The following is a 15,174-nucleotide window of genomic DNA, read 5'->3' on the forward strand; positions in this document are numbered from 1 at the left end:
GCGTTGCCACTAGATGAACAGGACCCCGTGGTGTGGTGGAGGGCTGGATGAACAGTAGACGGTGGAGGGGTGGTTGAACAGGACCCCGTGGTGTGGAGGGCTAGATGAACAGTAGACGGTGGAGGGGTGCCCGTGGAGGGGTGGTTGAACAGTAGCCGGTGGAGTAGCACGCGGTGGAGGCTGGATGAACAGGAGCCCGTGGAGGCTGGAGGAGGTCGACGGTGGAGATGAACAGTATCCCGTGGAGTCTCGTTTTGCGGTACGCCACACCCCTCCCGAATAACAGGACCCCTGTTTCGACCGTAGCGCTCCAACACAAGTCCGTTTCATCTGATTTGCAGTATGCCACACCCCTCTCGATCAACAGGACCCCCGTTTCGATGTTAGGAGGTCCATTCCGTTTTGCGATACGCCACACCCCTCCCGATCAACAGGACCCCCGTTTCAATCGTAGGAGGTCCGTTTCCTCCATTTTGCGGTACGCCAGACCCCTCCCGATGAATAGGATCCCGTTTCGAACGTGGCCGGTCAAACACAAGCCGTTTCCTCCGTTCTGCGGTACGTCAGGCCTCGTTTCCATCGCCTGTTCCGTCCAAGCCCTCCCGATGAACATGATGACGCATTTCGTTCCGACCCAGCCAGTTGGCTCGCACGTGTTCCGTTGCCTCCTGATGAACATGACGCATTCCGTTGCCACCCCATGAACACAACTCATTCCGTTGCCTCCCCATGAACACGACGCATTCTGTTGCCTCCCCATGAACACAACGATGACGCTGTTTCTCTGTTCCGAACCAGCAATGTACACGAGCCCTCACCGTACGTATGCGCGAGTAGGCGTTTGAGACCCCGCCCGTATGTACACATACGTGGCCGTATTTTCTTTCTTGCACCCTGGCCGCTATACGTACTTGTACATGCGTGCGCGCCTCTACTACGACACGTACACGCCTCTACTACGACACGTGCGCGCCTCTACATCGACCAGTATATGTGTACGTACACGTTCGCGACCGGAATGACAATGCTACGTACGCTTCGACCAGGTGGGTTCCGACTGTCAGGCACTTCCTTGCCTGCGAAGATGTAGCTGGTGGGTCCCAGCAGTTAGGGGTGCGAATCAATTTTTTTTTGCCCGGACACACTTCCTTGCGTGCCAAGATGTAGCTGGTGGGTCCCAGCAGTCAGGGGGCGAATCGTTTTTTTGCCCAGACACACTTCCTTGCATGCGAAGATGTAGCTGGTGGGTCCCAGCAGTTAGGGGGAAATGTTTTTTTCACAAAATATGGTGGACCGTCCGGTGGGTCCCCGCTGTCAGGTGGAGGAATCATTATTTTGCGCGTAATAAGGAGGCACTTCCTTGCGGCAGCCATGGACCCAGTTGTCAGCCTCTGAAGATGCCGTCGCCGGCCTTCAAATAGGCGCCGGGCTGGGGCTCTTCGAAGCCTGGCACCGCAGCAGCGGCGGAGGGATCGGCGGTCGGCATAGCGCCTGACGCTCCTGCGGCCTTAGGGCCGTCAGTGCGATCGCCGGATCCCTCGCCAGCTTCTGCGGCGGCAGCCTTGGCGGCCTCTTCGCCAGCGGGATCATCAGCGCCGGCTTCCACTTCGGTGGCAACAACGTCGTAAGTATTGCTGCGCGCGTTCTCCTCGCCGGCGACCTCGGTCTCCATCGGCTCCGTGGCAGATGGATCTGACGAATGGAAAAAGGAGAAAAGTCAAGCAAATATCCAAAAAGAAAATCAGAAGAAGAAGAACCCAAGGGAAGTTTTAAAGCAAGAGGATTACCTGTGCTGGGATCTGCAGTCATGGTCTCAACCACCGGAGGGTCGCCAGTACTGTCCCTTGCCGGAGAACTGTCCCTTGCCGAAGAATTCTCCCTTGCCGGAGAACGCTCCCTTGCCGGGGAAGCCTCCCTTGGCGGTGTAGTCGAAGCAGATGGCATTTCGGGAGCGGCTTCCGGGCACTCCTGGTGAGGCTGCTCTGCTCCTGCACAAACCAGCAGTCAAATATCAGCAAAGAAAGAGCACCCATGCGCGCTTGACAGCAGGAAGTAAACTATATACTTACGCTGGGGGCTGCGCTGGGGGCTGCTTTGAGGAATGTTTGCCGGGTCCGGCAAGGTGGTCTCGGACATGCCCCCCGCTGTCGCGGTGGGTTCGTCCTCGATGACAATCACCGGGAGCTTGGCTCTCTTCGCCGCTCTCTGGGCCAGAGTCCTGAAAAGGAATGGGTTCGGAATAAAGCAAATCAGATACAAGAAAAAACAACAAGAATTGAAGAACTACAAGTACAGCAAAGAATCTTACTCTTCTTCTTCCTCGTCGGAGCTGAGCGTGGAGAGATCGAAGTCCGGCTCGCCTCCGATGCGACGAGGCGGAGGAGTAGGTTCCCTTGCCCGCTTGGCAGGAGCAGTAGCGGTAGACCGGGAAGACCCCGCTCCAGTTAAAGATGTCGGGGAGGCTGATACATGAACACCTATGGGACCGACGGACCGAGCCCCTTTCGGTTCGGCGGGGGGCGGAGATCGCACAAAGAGCAGATCGAGGCGAAGCACACGAGCAGTTTACCCAGCTTCGGAGCTCTCCGGAGAGATAACACTCCTATTGCTGCATGTCTGAGTGTATTGAGTTCTTGCTCGGGAGCGCTGAGTGCTACAGTACATGCAAGCTACTAACGAGACCGAGTGTGGGTGTTTTCTGGCCTCGAACCCCTTCTACGTTGCGCATTGGCCTCCTTTTATATGCTAAAGGGTCTCCGACAGGTGGCAACGTAGACAAGGGTAAAAATGGAAAAGGAATTGTGGTTGGTACAGCTACCTGTACAGTGTACCATACCTAACCCTGACGGCAGGGGACAAGGGCACTAAATGCCCGTCTACGTCGCCCAAACAGTGCAAAAAGGGACCGTCAGGGACGCCATCATTCGCCATGATGGCAATCTTGTCAGCGTTGCTTGCCACCGCGCACCGCTGGCTGCACCGCCTCTTGCCACGCGCGCCTGGAAAGGCCCCAGGGCAACATGTTGGTGGATGTTCTGGAGCGTGGGTACAGAGTGGTAGCTTGCTGCGGCAAGCGCCTTGCCGCGGTCGTTGTCTTATCGCGTCCGGAAGCTTGTCGCTCACCAGGCCTTGCCGGGACGCGTGGCGCGTTGCGGCAAGTTCCTTGAGATGCCTTGGTTGGCCTTCCCGGCAAGCTCCTCTTGCTGGGGCCTTGTCTCCTTGGCTTGAATACTTTGTTCTTGAATGGCTCCAAAGGAACTACGGAGGACCTTGGCGGTCACCCGGCAAGCCTTGCCGCAGGGTGCTGCAACTGCCCGTGCACAAGTTCGGGATACTAGGGTACCCCTACTCTAGTACACCGACAGGAGCCCCCGGGCTTGGGCCACACACGGCGCCGAGTGCTGTTGGGCCAGGCCCAAAATAGGGCACGGGCGCGCGTGGCCTGGGTTACGGCGTATCTCACTCCGTATCCACCGCGCCCTCCCCGAACGGCACGCGTTGAATGTGGCGTCGTGGGGGAGATCGTGGGTGGTTTCTTTATTCGGAAAGATGGAATGCCCGCCCCCTCCCTCTTTATAAGCAGGGGAAACAGGGGCAGTTCGCCCATCTCGCCGGTTGCTACTCCAATCTTAGAAATCTCCGCTGCTCCCCCCTTCTTCCCAAAGCTGAAAGAGAGCAGCGCTCCGCCCCCCATCGCCACCAACATCACCAACGCCGCCGATCTCCCCCACCACCTTCGCCATGGCTCCGAAAGCTGACAAGGGGAATGTCGTGAAGTTGGCCGAGGCGTAGTGGCTCACGGCGCTGCGAAAGGATCGGGCAATCTCCCCCCCAGCTCGGGTTGAAGGAGCTGAGGGAGTACTACTACCTTTTCTGGTCGACGGAGACGCGAGCGCATCCGCGTACGAAGGTACTCCCAGCTGCCGCTTCGGAACTGGCTCCGAATGGATGCCCTTTCTTCGTGCTGTTCTTCTACTGCGGGCTCTACCCGCCTTTCTCTGAATTCTTCTGCGATATCATGAACACCTACGGGTTCCGCCTCCTTGACTTCACCCCCAATGCTGTTCTGACCATGGCAGTTTTCGCACATCTCTGCGAAAACTTTGTCGGAGTCCATCCAAATATAGCTCTTTGCCGCCACTTCTTTATGCCTTGAGTTGAGAGAGGGGAGCCTTTATCCGGCGGAATTGCCTGGATCTCGAGAGCCGGCAAGAAGGAAGCTTATCTGGAGGGAGAGCTCCGCAGCAAGTGGGAGGAATGGAGAGCAGAATGGTGCTGGATTGTCGAGGAGAACCCACAGCCATTCACCGCCCAGCGCCAAGCCCCAATAGCGCGCGGCAACAATTGGAGCAACGTGGCCCCGGAAGACGATAGGCTGAAGATTGCCGTCACCCGGATCCTACGCCTCAGGCTTGCCAAGCTCACCGTAGGCGCCGTTGGCGCAGATTTTCTTCGCTGCCACATCGCCCCCCTGCAAGAGAGGAGGAGACCCGCTTGGGAGTTCCAAAACTCCGCGGATATCATGAGGCTGCGCCCGGGCCTCAACTTCAACTTCACTGTCCTGGAACTAGACGCGATGATCCTGGAGCTGTTCAAGCGCGATCCTCAGCATCCCGAAGCATTCATGTTGCCGAGGGGTGTCGTTCCGCTGTGCAACAACTCCTCGCTCGACCGCATCCGTGCAATGATGCCGCTGTGCGATTCGCATGGAATTGTCCCAACTTGGCAAGAGCCTGCAGACGATGTCATGCGGGATTTCTTTGACGGCTTGGTAGAAGTGCCGGTCCACTCCGATGAACAGAAGAGCCTTACTCGCGACACCACCAATGCGGAGATGCAGCGCATCGCCACTAGGCTGGAAGAGGCGGCGGCAGCGGCTGCCGCGGGCGAGTTTGGATTCACTGTGGAGGAGGCAGAGGCAGCAGAGGCGGCAAGCCTTGTCGAGCGAGAGGAGTTCGCCGGCGAGGAAGAGCTTGTCGGGCCTGAAGCTGAGTCGAGCGAGCCCGGCGAGGGAGAGCTTGTCGGGCCCGAACCTTCAGACAGCTTGCCGTAGGCGGAGCCCCCAGCTCCGCCAAGAAGGCGTGTCCGCAAGGCCGCGGACGTAGCGGGGAGGGAGACGAGTCAACAGCCGTCGTGCCGCGCGACACGCTCTACCGCGGCAGCCTCTCCACGTATAGTCCACGTCTGATGGACATCGTTCCTTGACCACGTTGACCATGCCACGCCGAGAGCACTACAGCGGTGGACGACGGCGAGGCCTAGGAAGGGGATGACGCGGAGCCGGGGAAGATGCGGCAGTGGATGCCCACACGTAGAGGAGTATGAGGGTTCACTCGTTCGGCTGCGGTGTGAGGCTGCCGTCGCCGCAGAATAACATGAGGTGTGGGTGCGTAGAGGGATGGCCTCGCCAGCGGCGGGAGTAGTAGGGGGCGGTGAGGCCTCCGTGGCATCACAGCCGGCCATTGGCGGCAGGAGCAGGCGGCACGACCGACGCTTCTTTGGGCGGCTGGAGCAAGAAGACCATAGGTTGAAGAAGCACTACGGCCGTTGGATGGACATCGTATGGTCACCGGAGCTAGAATCATTCATATATTGACTAAAGTTGACAAAGGCCTCCGTCCCAGTCAACTTAGTAGGCCCACAAGTCAGCCTCCCACTAAGGTGGGTCCCAGCTAGCAGGGGTATTCATTTTTTGTGCGTAATAAGGAGGCACTTCCGGTGGGTCCGAGCTGACACCGGGGGGAATGTTTTTTCGCGAAGTACGGTGGCCCGTCCTGTGGGTCCCAGCAGTCAGGGAGAAATGTTTTTTTCGTGAAATACTGGTGGCCCGTCCGGTGGGTCCCTGCTATCAGGTGGAGGCATAATTATTTTCTGCGTAATAAGGAGGCACTTCCTTGCAGCTGGCATGGACCCAGCTGTCAGCCTCTCTACGTACATTACTCTTCCGATGGAAGTCGGTCGTTGACCACATTGACCACGCCGCGCTGAGAGTACCACGGCGGTGGACGACGGCAAGGCCTAGGAAGGGGACGACGCGGAGCTGGGGAAGATGCGGTAGTGGAAGCCCGCGTGGAGAGGAGTACGAGGGTTCACCGGTTCGGCTGCGGTGCAAGGCTATCGTCGCTTTAGAATAACAGGGGGTGTGGGTGAGTAGAGGGATGCCCTGGCCAGCAGTGGGAGTAGTAGGGGGCGCTGAGGCCTGCGCGACACCACAGCCGGCCATGGGAGGCTGGAGCAGGCGGTCCCGCCGGCGCTGCTTTGGCAGCTGGAGCAAGAAGATCAGAGATTGAAGAAACACGACGGCCGTTGGATTGATATCCAACGGTTACGTCTGCTAGAATCGTTTGTTGACGTATATAATAACTAAAAAAATCTTGCATACGCGTCAACTAAAAAGTCCCACAAGTCAGACCACTCCCTCTTTTTTTAATAATTTATATATAGCTCATGGCAACTTCTTATGCAATTTATTGCAGTCGTTTTTTTTGGTTGGCCAGGGCCAATTTCGCATATTTTTGTGGGTTCCAAACTATTTTTAATACCGAAATGTCGAGCCATATTTAAAGTACTTTGAAGATATATTTAAAGTAGGTTAATGCCCAGTGAAATAGGAATCTGAAAATGTGAAAAAATTCAGAAATTATAAAGTAATTGCCAATTTGTCATCTGTTTTTATATTTACAACCCATTTCATATTACTTTCAAGATTTGCAGGCGTCTTGAAAGAGTTGCAGCCCATCAGGGCGTAGAAAAATAAGTAGACCTCGATTGGGTATTCTTCAGAAAAAAACTGGGCTCATTTACACAAAGAAAAAATAGTTGGGCTTGTCACATGGTGAACATAAAATATAAGCCTGGGCTAGACGGGCCACAACCCAGTTCAAACCCTGCTCCGTCTCAACAATACCAAAGAAAAAAATACTGCTCGTGTAGCTACGTCCCAGGTGTCAGCCGATCTTGTGGTGTTCTCTTGTCTATTGACTATATACGCTCACAATGTCGTGGGTCTCACATGTCAGGAAAACACTAGGAGGAGGCATTTTATTTTTCCATACGCTGACGTGGTGGGCCCCTACTGTCATCCTCTCCACGTACTTCTGCCGATTCCTGTTGTTTGTTGACCATGTTGACAACGCGAGAGGGCGGCGCCGCGGCGAGCGCACCAAAGCGCGTGGAGGACGTCGGCGTTAGCATTTAGGAGATGGTGGGTCGGCGATGCGTGCGCTGAGGCGCAGCCAGCCGTGGGAGGCGGAAGCAGGCGGCCCCGCTGGCGCCGGTTTGGTTTTGGTGGCTGGAGGAAGACAGGACTGAAGAAACACGACAGACTGTAAAAGCAGCAGGAGTACTTAACAACCTTAACTGAAACCAGCAGGGGCACTTAACAACCAAAGATGAAAGCAGTATGAGTACTTATACAGGTTCAACCATACAAAGCATGCCTCGAACAGTGCTACTTTGCCTACAGTTAACCAAGGGTGAGGCTGCCAAGCCCCAGGACAAGGGCCAGGCGCCACCCCGCGCATCCACAACCTTCTGAAAGTGGCTTCATCTCGCAACTTGGTCAATAAACAGGATATTCGCTTTAGAGCCATGGAAAAGCATGAACATAATCTTCTGTTCTATTCTCCAAGATGGACGGGCCTTCATTATTTGAGATCACCCATGAATAAGTATCTTTTCACCTCCAAGGGAATTGAGTAGGTCGACATAAACATCATGTTGTGACCAAGCGCAAGTGTGACCCGACCATGGCCAGGCATCTGTATAGGAACAATAGAACTCGGCAATTCCTGTTTCAAGAAGATCACAGCTGTAAAACTATGTATAAGCAATAGTTTATGAACAACATATATAACAGAAAACAGCTCATACTGTAAGTTTCTCGACACAGTTGGACCTGTTCAACGAGTGCAGCAGTGGCACACATATCCCACGTGGCCTTCCACCATTAAAACGCCCCACGAGGACCTCAAGAAGATCAATAAAGTGTAGGAACTTGTGGATGTCAATCCAGTCAACTTCAGTGCCATTAGTAACAGCCGAGTTATTACAGAGTAACAAACGAGCAGGCTGCTTAACTCTGAAAAAACCTACACATGCCACCAATTATAAGAAAATATTAGTTAGAAGTAGCATCTTCGTGAGAGATTCGTTGCTACTTCTAAAGTTAAATTGTGATTAGTTAGACATAATAGGTGGATTAAGAAGTAATCGAGGCAACAAGCAAGAACCAGATACAAAACTAATATGGATGAACAATTGGAACAACGTCGGGGTGGAAGATCACAGTGAAGATGAGACCAGGTTCTGCTATTTCCATCAACATTCGTGCGCCAACTTTCAGTCTGTAACACTTGAGAAAGTATATCCAACTTCGGCCATAAAAAAGCAGCGATCTTCTTGGTTCATGAACCCAACTTGGAACTTATATCCATGGCTTGTCTTCACCGTGACCATTAAACTAGTGTATTCAGTTATGGCAAGGCCAAGCATCTTGCGTACATGTGTTCTGGCAGAGAAAATAATACACTGTAGGAAAAATAATATGAGAACACAACATGTTCAAAAAAACCCCACCCTCCCGGATAGAAAAGTGGATTCTAGGAACATACTGTGCGTGTTTCAAAATGTTGTGTTAGGATGAGAAGGAACAAGTGTGGCGTTTTGCCGAGGGCGCAGAAACCTGTAGGGTGCTCGCACTTTGGGCACTGCACATGAAACACACTATATTCAGTAGGAAGAAAAATGCATCAACGGCGGCGGCTGCCATCCTAGGATTACCTGCGACCAAGGGACTTGGATTTATCGGGGATGGAAGAAGAATTCGTACCTGGTTCTCCATGAGAAAACCCTATGCAATCGCCGAGAGGGGGTTTTCTCTGAACAAGCAGACGAGGGAGAAGGGGATTCAGGCCCAGTGAAATATTGCCGCTTCGTCCGTCCAGTTTACTGCTAAAGCTGGAAAGGGGGGTTGTGATTTGACGGCTCATTGGGCATTACTGCGGCACTATGACCGGCGTGTCTCTACCGTGAAGTTGTGCACTCTAATTTGTGCATATGACACGTGGACCCCGTTGCCGGTTGCCCCACATATCAGCGAACGGAAGTAGAAAGACAGGAGTAACTAGTTACACATAAATATATTTTTTGACAGAGAGATACTCCCTCTATAAACAAATATACAAATCTTTTATATCACAGGCTCACCTTGCTGAGAAATATACTCCCTCTACAATGCACGGGCATTATGGGGGTTCAGCTTTTTTTATGGGGGTTCAACTGAGAATATAATACTCAGATAGGCTCACGGTTCTGGACTTTGGGCCGCAGGACGACCCTGCATGTTTGGGGGCCCATGTGTTCTACCTCAGCGCTTTTCATATTGCAAGCGATCGGTACGGCGCTGGTTTTAGATGCTGTCACAAGGCCAATACACAAAATTGAATAAAGCACGACAATTGTTGGAATGAAATCGAACGACAGTTCCTAACCAGCAATCAGAGTTGCAATTCTATCAACGATATACCATGTGATAAATAATACTGTCGTACTACTTATACACACAGGACACTTGTTTCACCATGCCAGATTATTACATCAAATTCTCTCGGAGGATAGATTAGTTCGGTAGTTGTGTGCTGCTACTGAAGAATTTCAAAGTTGATTTGGACCAGCTCTCCTTGCCGAGAAAGTTTGATTTTGACATCATCCCCTACCGCAAGATATGATTTAGATTTGAACCTTGACCATCCTTTAGCATCAATCTTCATGGTACCATCCTTTGTACTTACGGTATATTGAGCAGGTTCATTCACACCAAGGCTGCGCATGGTAAGAGAAACTTGGCCGCGGTCGCCCGGATTGTTGAACGACTCCCTCGTTGCTCTACGAATTCTCTGTTTGCAAACAAGAAGACATACCCAAACAGTTAGATCAACACAGTGAATCATGTGAAAAAACATGGAAAGAAAAAAGAACGAAGCACTTGGGCGGCCAATGCTTACCAAGAAGGTGGACATGTTGGTTTTTGTAAGGACCTTGGTATATGAAGTGCGAACTGCAGCCCAGTCTGTTGCCAGTGCAACTACACGGGCCGGAGAAGATGCAAGTGCAAGTGTTGGTGCAGGTGCCGAAGCCGCTGCTGCTGCCGGAGATGGTGCTCCTTGTAGAGCAGGTGCCGGTGTCGGAGCAGGTGCCGGTGTCGATGCCCGATCCTCTGGTAGATTAGACTGATCCGCTGACGCGCTCAGTGCCCAATCCTCAGCTGGATCAGACTGAGCTGCTGCCGCTGTCAGTGCTAGAGCAACTACCAGTGCTCGATCCATTGCTGAAGGTGGTACCGATGTGCGAGACAGCAATGATCGTGTCTGGTCTGCTACGATCAACATTCTAAGTTGACTAGGATCCGTGACCGTGATCCAGTTTTCTTCTTCATTTCTTCTAAACGCAAGAATGACTAATTGTGTCGTTTTTGTTAAACCAAACTGCAGTTCATCATAGGGATTCAGCTTATACTCTGACAACAGACTGATCCAATTCTTTCCAGTAATATAAGTGATGGACAGTGCCTTCATTACTTACACGACATAAGAAGTGAAACCTACAAAAATAGCCATCATAGAGGAAACCAAACGGTTTATTCTGTGATGAATGTCACATGGAAAAACCTGCATCGTAAAATTGCAGGAAAAGAAAGAAAACATGACATTAAATCAATAAGATTTAGACAATAAATCAATAAAATTTACTTGATGTGACATGAGTGAATCCTTACCAGGAAATCATTATGTTGAAGTACTAAACAGAAGATTGATCATCCAACTACGCGTGGCATGAAGGGGCCCCGCCTACTCCCACAAGCAGGACAGTCCAAAGGTCGTGACAAATCGTATGAACAGGACATCCATGGGACTGGAAATCCTGGTGGGTGCAATGCATATAGATATTGGAGTGTAACCATAATTGATAGAACGTCCTCACAAAAAATATGATCTGGATACTTCAAAATATACAGACTGAATTGAGTGGACAGACTTTAACATAGACCGTTCTCAGGACTGACCACACACCAAAAGTGGCAGTACTAATAAACATTAGAAGGTTCACAAAAACAAATCAAGTACTGAACAATAGTACTTACTACAGACAAGCAAAGTTGCACTAACTAAACTCTGCAGACTATTTCTTGCCACCGACCTACGGGATGAACCCTGCATAACTGACTAGGCCATGGACTTCGTGTGAGGTGTCTACATGCACCAGCACCATCTTGTCAACCTTGGAGAACCTAATAGAGTGGTCCTTCCACTCATAAACATGATGATGAAGACAGGCCGCATCAGATTTGTTGGGAAGCTTTACAAGAACCACACCCTTCGAAATCGAAGGCACAACCAGGAAATTGTTGTGGTCAAGTACAGCCTCGAGAACACGCCTGACAACAATGCTACAGGAAAACACTAGTTCAGGACACGTGGCAACAAGGACACAGCAGCTGGATAGTTCAGCAGTAGAACTCATCATCAGGTCTTCCAGTTCACACGGCATGATTTTGAGAACTTCATCTCCGCCGCGGACCTGGTTCTAATTCAAACAGAAACCATATTTTATTACTACTTCTGTTCAGAAATATAAGATGATTTTTGATATTATACTCCATATATGACTACATATACGCACAGAAATGAGTGAACAAAGACACTAGAACATGTCTTCAAAGGCATGAGAGCAGAGGGATTACATGCAATATCCATAACACAAGTTACTGAGGCAAATATACCCTCTTAAAAGGTAGCATTGATGTTCATAAAGTACTCCCTCCGTTCCAAAATTCTTGTCTTAGATTTGTCTAGATACGGATGTATCAAGTCACATTTTAGTATTAGATACATCCGTCTCTAGACAAATATAAGACAAGAAATTTGGGACAGAGGGAGTAGTTGAAAGTAATCTATAAGAATTCAGTGTCAACTTCTCGCATGTTTTGCTCAAAAGAGGAATTTAGAACCGTCATTTGGCACACTAAAATCACATGCAAGATCACCCAGAAAGTTGTACTACCAGTACTAGTACTACGTGTTAGATGAAAAAACACGATCAAGATCGAGAAAAAGATTGTCAACAAGAGACATTACCTGGACTTGCTTAATGAGGGATCCCGGAGAGGGGGGCTTGGACAGGGTGATGGCTTTGAGCTTGTCTGCGGTAGTCTCGGCGGGGTGCTTGCGCTTCTGCGTACCATCAGCCTCGACGGTTTTGGCTAGAGCCATAGACATCACGTCGGCCGGTGCTCCGGCGCCCATCCAAGAGAGGAAGCTGAGAGAGAAGTGTGAAAGGAGGAACGAGATGGGGGAGAAGCAAAGAGAGTGGGGGTTTTCTTGAAGAGAGGAAGCTGAGAGAGAAGAGTGAAATGATGGTTCCTTCGTCCGTCCAACTTACTGCTGGAAAGGAGGGGGTTTTGTGATTTGATGGCTCATTGGGCATTACTGCGGCAGTTCGATCGGGGTATTCTACCATCACTCTACTATGGAGTAATTTAGTGCATGGCTAGTGGACCTAGGTGCTGGCTGTCCCACACGTCGGCAAAAGTGAGTAATTTAGTGCATGGCTGGAGGAGGATCCGCACGGTAGAGCCTGCCCACTGTTTTTCTGGAGAAAAAAATGATTACAGCAAGCGTTTCCACTCTTACGACGGAGGAGTGTGAAACACGGCAACCACTTGAACATACACAGTGCTCCTACTACTAGGCATGTGCAGTGGTTCATACGTCAGTACTACACAATCTTGTTGCTAGTGTAGTAAGATATGACGATAACAAATGATGTTGTGCTCATGTCAACTACTCATATATGTAACATAGTACCGCTTTTTCGACTATCCGGTCGAGAATGAAGGGTGAGATCAGTGTTAACAGAACTAGGTCCACAAAGCACGGAGAGTACGATGCTACAGTACTCCATGAAACATGAACCATATGAAGCACGAATAGTGTTAGGTAGGGTGTATGAAGGGTGCATGGTATGGGAGCAAAAGTTCCCTTCTTGACCCACTTTTGGGTGTTTGGCAGAGTGCATGAAGGGTGCATGAGTCCACACTAGTAGGTTGACAAAAATACACGAAGAGGAAACAACTATATTGAGATGAGAATGCAAGCAAACACACCCACACGCACTGTGCTACAGTGACTGATCTGCACCGTGTGAGTTTGATCCAACGGTCATGTTGCGCCGAGACATGGACATGCCCATGAAGAGGGCGCCTAAACACCACCAAAGTCCCTCTTCTTCTCGAGGCGCACGGCATTGGTGATGCAGGGTGCAACCGCCCGCAGAGCCCGCTCCTCATCGACGGGATCCAGCTCGTCAAAGACGGCATCCAATGGCACGAATGGATTCCGGTGATGGAGCCCTGAAAGGATTCGCCCGGCAACGGCGATGGCAGCCCGCAACCCCTCCTTGTCCAGCTCAGCCCCACCATCGCATGGAGAGGGCTCACCTCCTCGGAGATATAGGTGAAGAAGGAGATCAGGTCAGGAAGCCGCAACTCGTTGAAGTCGACCGGGTGGTCGAACGGGTTTAGCCCGACGGCCGGCATCGTCGCGCTGGCACGACGGTAGGCATCGTGCAGCCGCAACACGTGCGTGGCAACTTGGTTCACCAAGTGGATGAGGCGATCCTGGACCTCATCACGATCGGCCCGCTCTCGCTCCAGACAGCACCTCTGACGGCCTATTGTATCTCCCGCTTTTTGCAGCAACGTTGCCGATGCCTCGAGCATCTTTGTGGTGGACGCCTGCCGCTTTTGAAGCTCCGTGAACTCCCGCACATAACGGAGGAGCATGGCACTCCTCTCCTCCTTGAGTTCACGGAGCTCCATGTCCTTGGCCCTGAGCTCCGCATCCTTGGCATGGAGCTTCTGTGTCAGGCGCCTGACCTCGGACTCCATGATCTGCTGCGCCGCCATGGCACCAGGTAGAAGCAATGGGGAGACGAAGCAAAGGGCGCGAAATGGCTGAAAGGCAATGCAATCTACGGGAAGGCGGAGGGAGCCAGCCGAGGAGCGGGGAATCTTTTGGTTTTCACCACTGTAGAACACCAGTCGACGACTTCTCACATCAGGGAGCAGTGGGTTTTTGCAGGCATAGTCATCGTGACTAATTGCTGCCGCGCCTGCTCCCGTCAATCAAAAAATTAAAAATCTTGTCGCGCCTGCTCCCGTCAATCAAAAAATTAAAAATCCTTTCGCACCCAAACTCCAGAGAAATGCCGCGGTGGATATTTAAATTTACCTGCCGGCAAGTAGATAAAAAAGGGGTGAAAAAACAAATGTGGTGGCGGCCTAGCTAATCGGTCGAACTAGCCCAACTAGCTAGCTACCGTTCTTCACTGATGTACTTGGAGGGAATGGTGGTCTTTCGTGATTTGATGACTCATTTACTTGCTTCGGTGCTACGATCGAGGAGGACCCAGAAAACGCGCGGTAGGGCGTCCCACGTCAGGAAGAATATATGCGTGCACCACCCGGGAGGACCCCGAAACTGTGCGGTAGGGTGTGCCACGTCTCGGCACGGAGGAAAAATGTGTGTGTAAAATATACTGTATCGAATGTGGTACCTAAGGTTCAACCTCGGGACCCAGCGAGTCGGTCGAAAACACCCCACTAGCCACACAGCTTCATCATGCAAACATGGCACGGATGATAGATGTGGTTAGCTCCGTCTCGACTAGCCACAACGTCTCTTGTTCTAGGCGATTCTTCTATTTTCCAAGCTTTTTTTAGTTGTAATAACACCACGGCAAGCTAGCGCCGCTCTTCGTGTGTGCCTGTGCAAAGGTTAGACGATGGAGAGAAGAGAGATTGAGATCGCAGACCTGGGACCCACTAGTAAGTGAGACAACGGTCATGCACGTGTTGACGAGGCACTCCCTCTACTCTACTCAATGCAAGTACTATATAAAATCAAGTTATGGGACAAAGCCAACAACCGTTCGTTTTTTCAGGCTATTGACTTATGCTTTGTAATCCAGGTTGCCAGTTCGAATCTCGTCTTTCATATTTGTTAGTTTTAGATCCAAATTTGATTAATGACAAGTGGGACCCCCGTGTGTTGTTCTGATATTTCAGTGTAGGACGGTTTTTTTGAAAAAACACTTTGCGCGGTTAAACAAGTAACG

The sequence above is a fragment of the Triticum dicoccoides genome, chromosome 6B (assembly GCF_002162155.2).
Source record: "Triticum dicoccoides isolate Atlit2015 ecotype Zavitan chromosome 6B, WEW_v2.0, whole genome shotgun sequence".
Lineage (NCBI taxonomy): Eukaryota > Viridiplantae > Streptophyta > Magnoliopsida > Poales > Poaceae > Triticum > Triticum dicoccoides.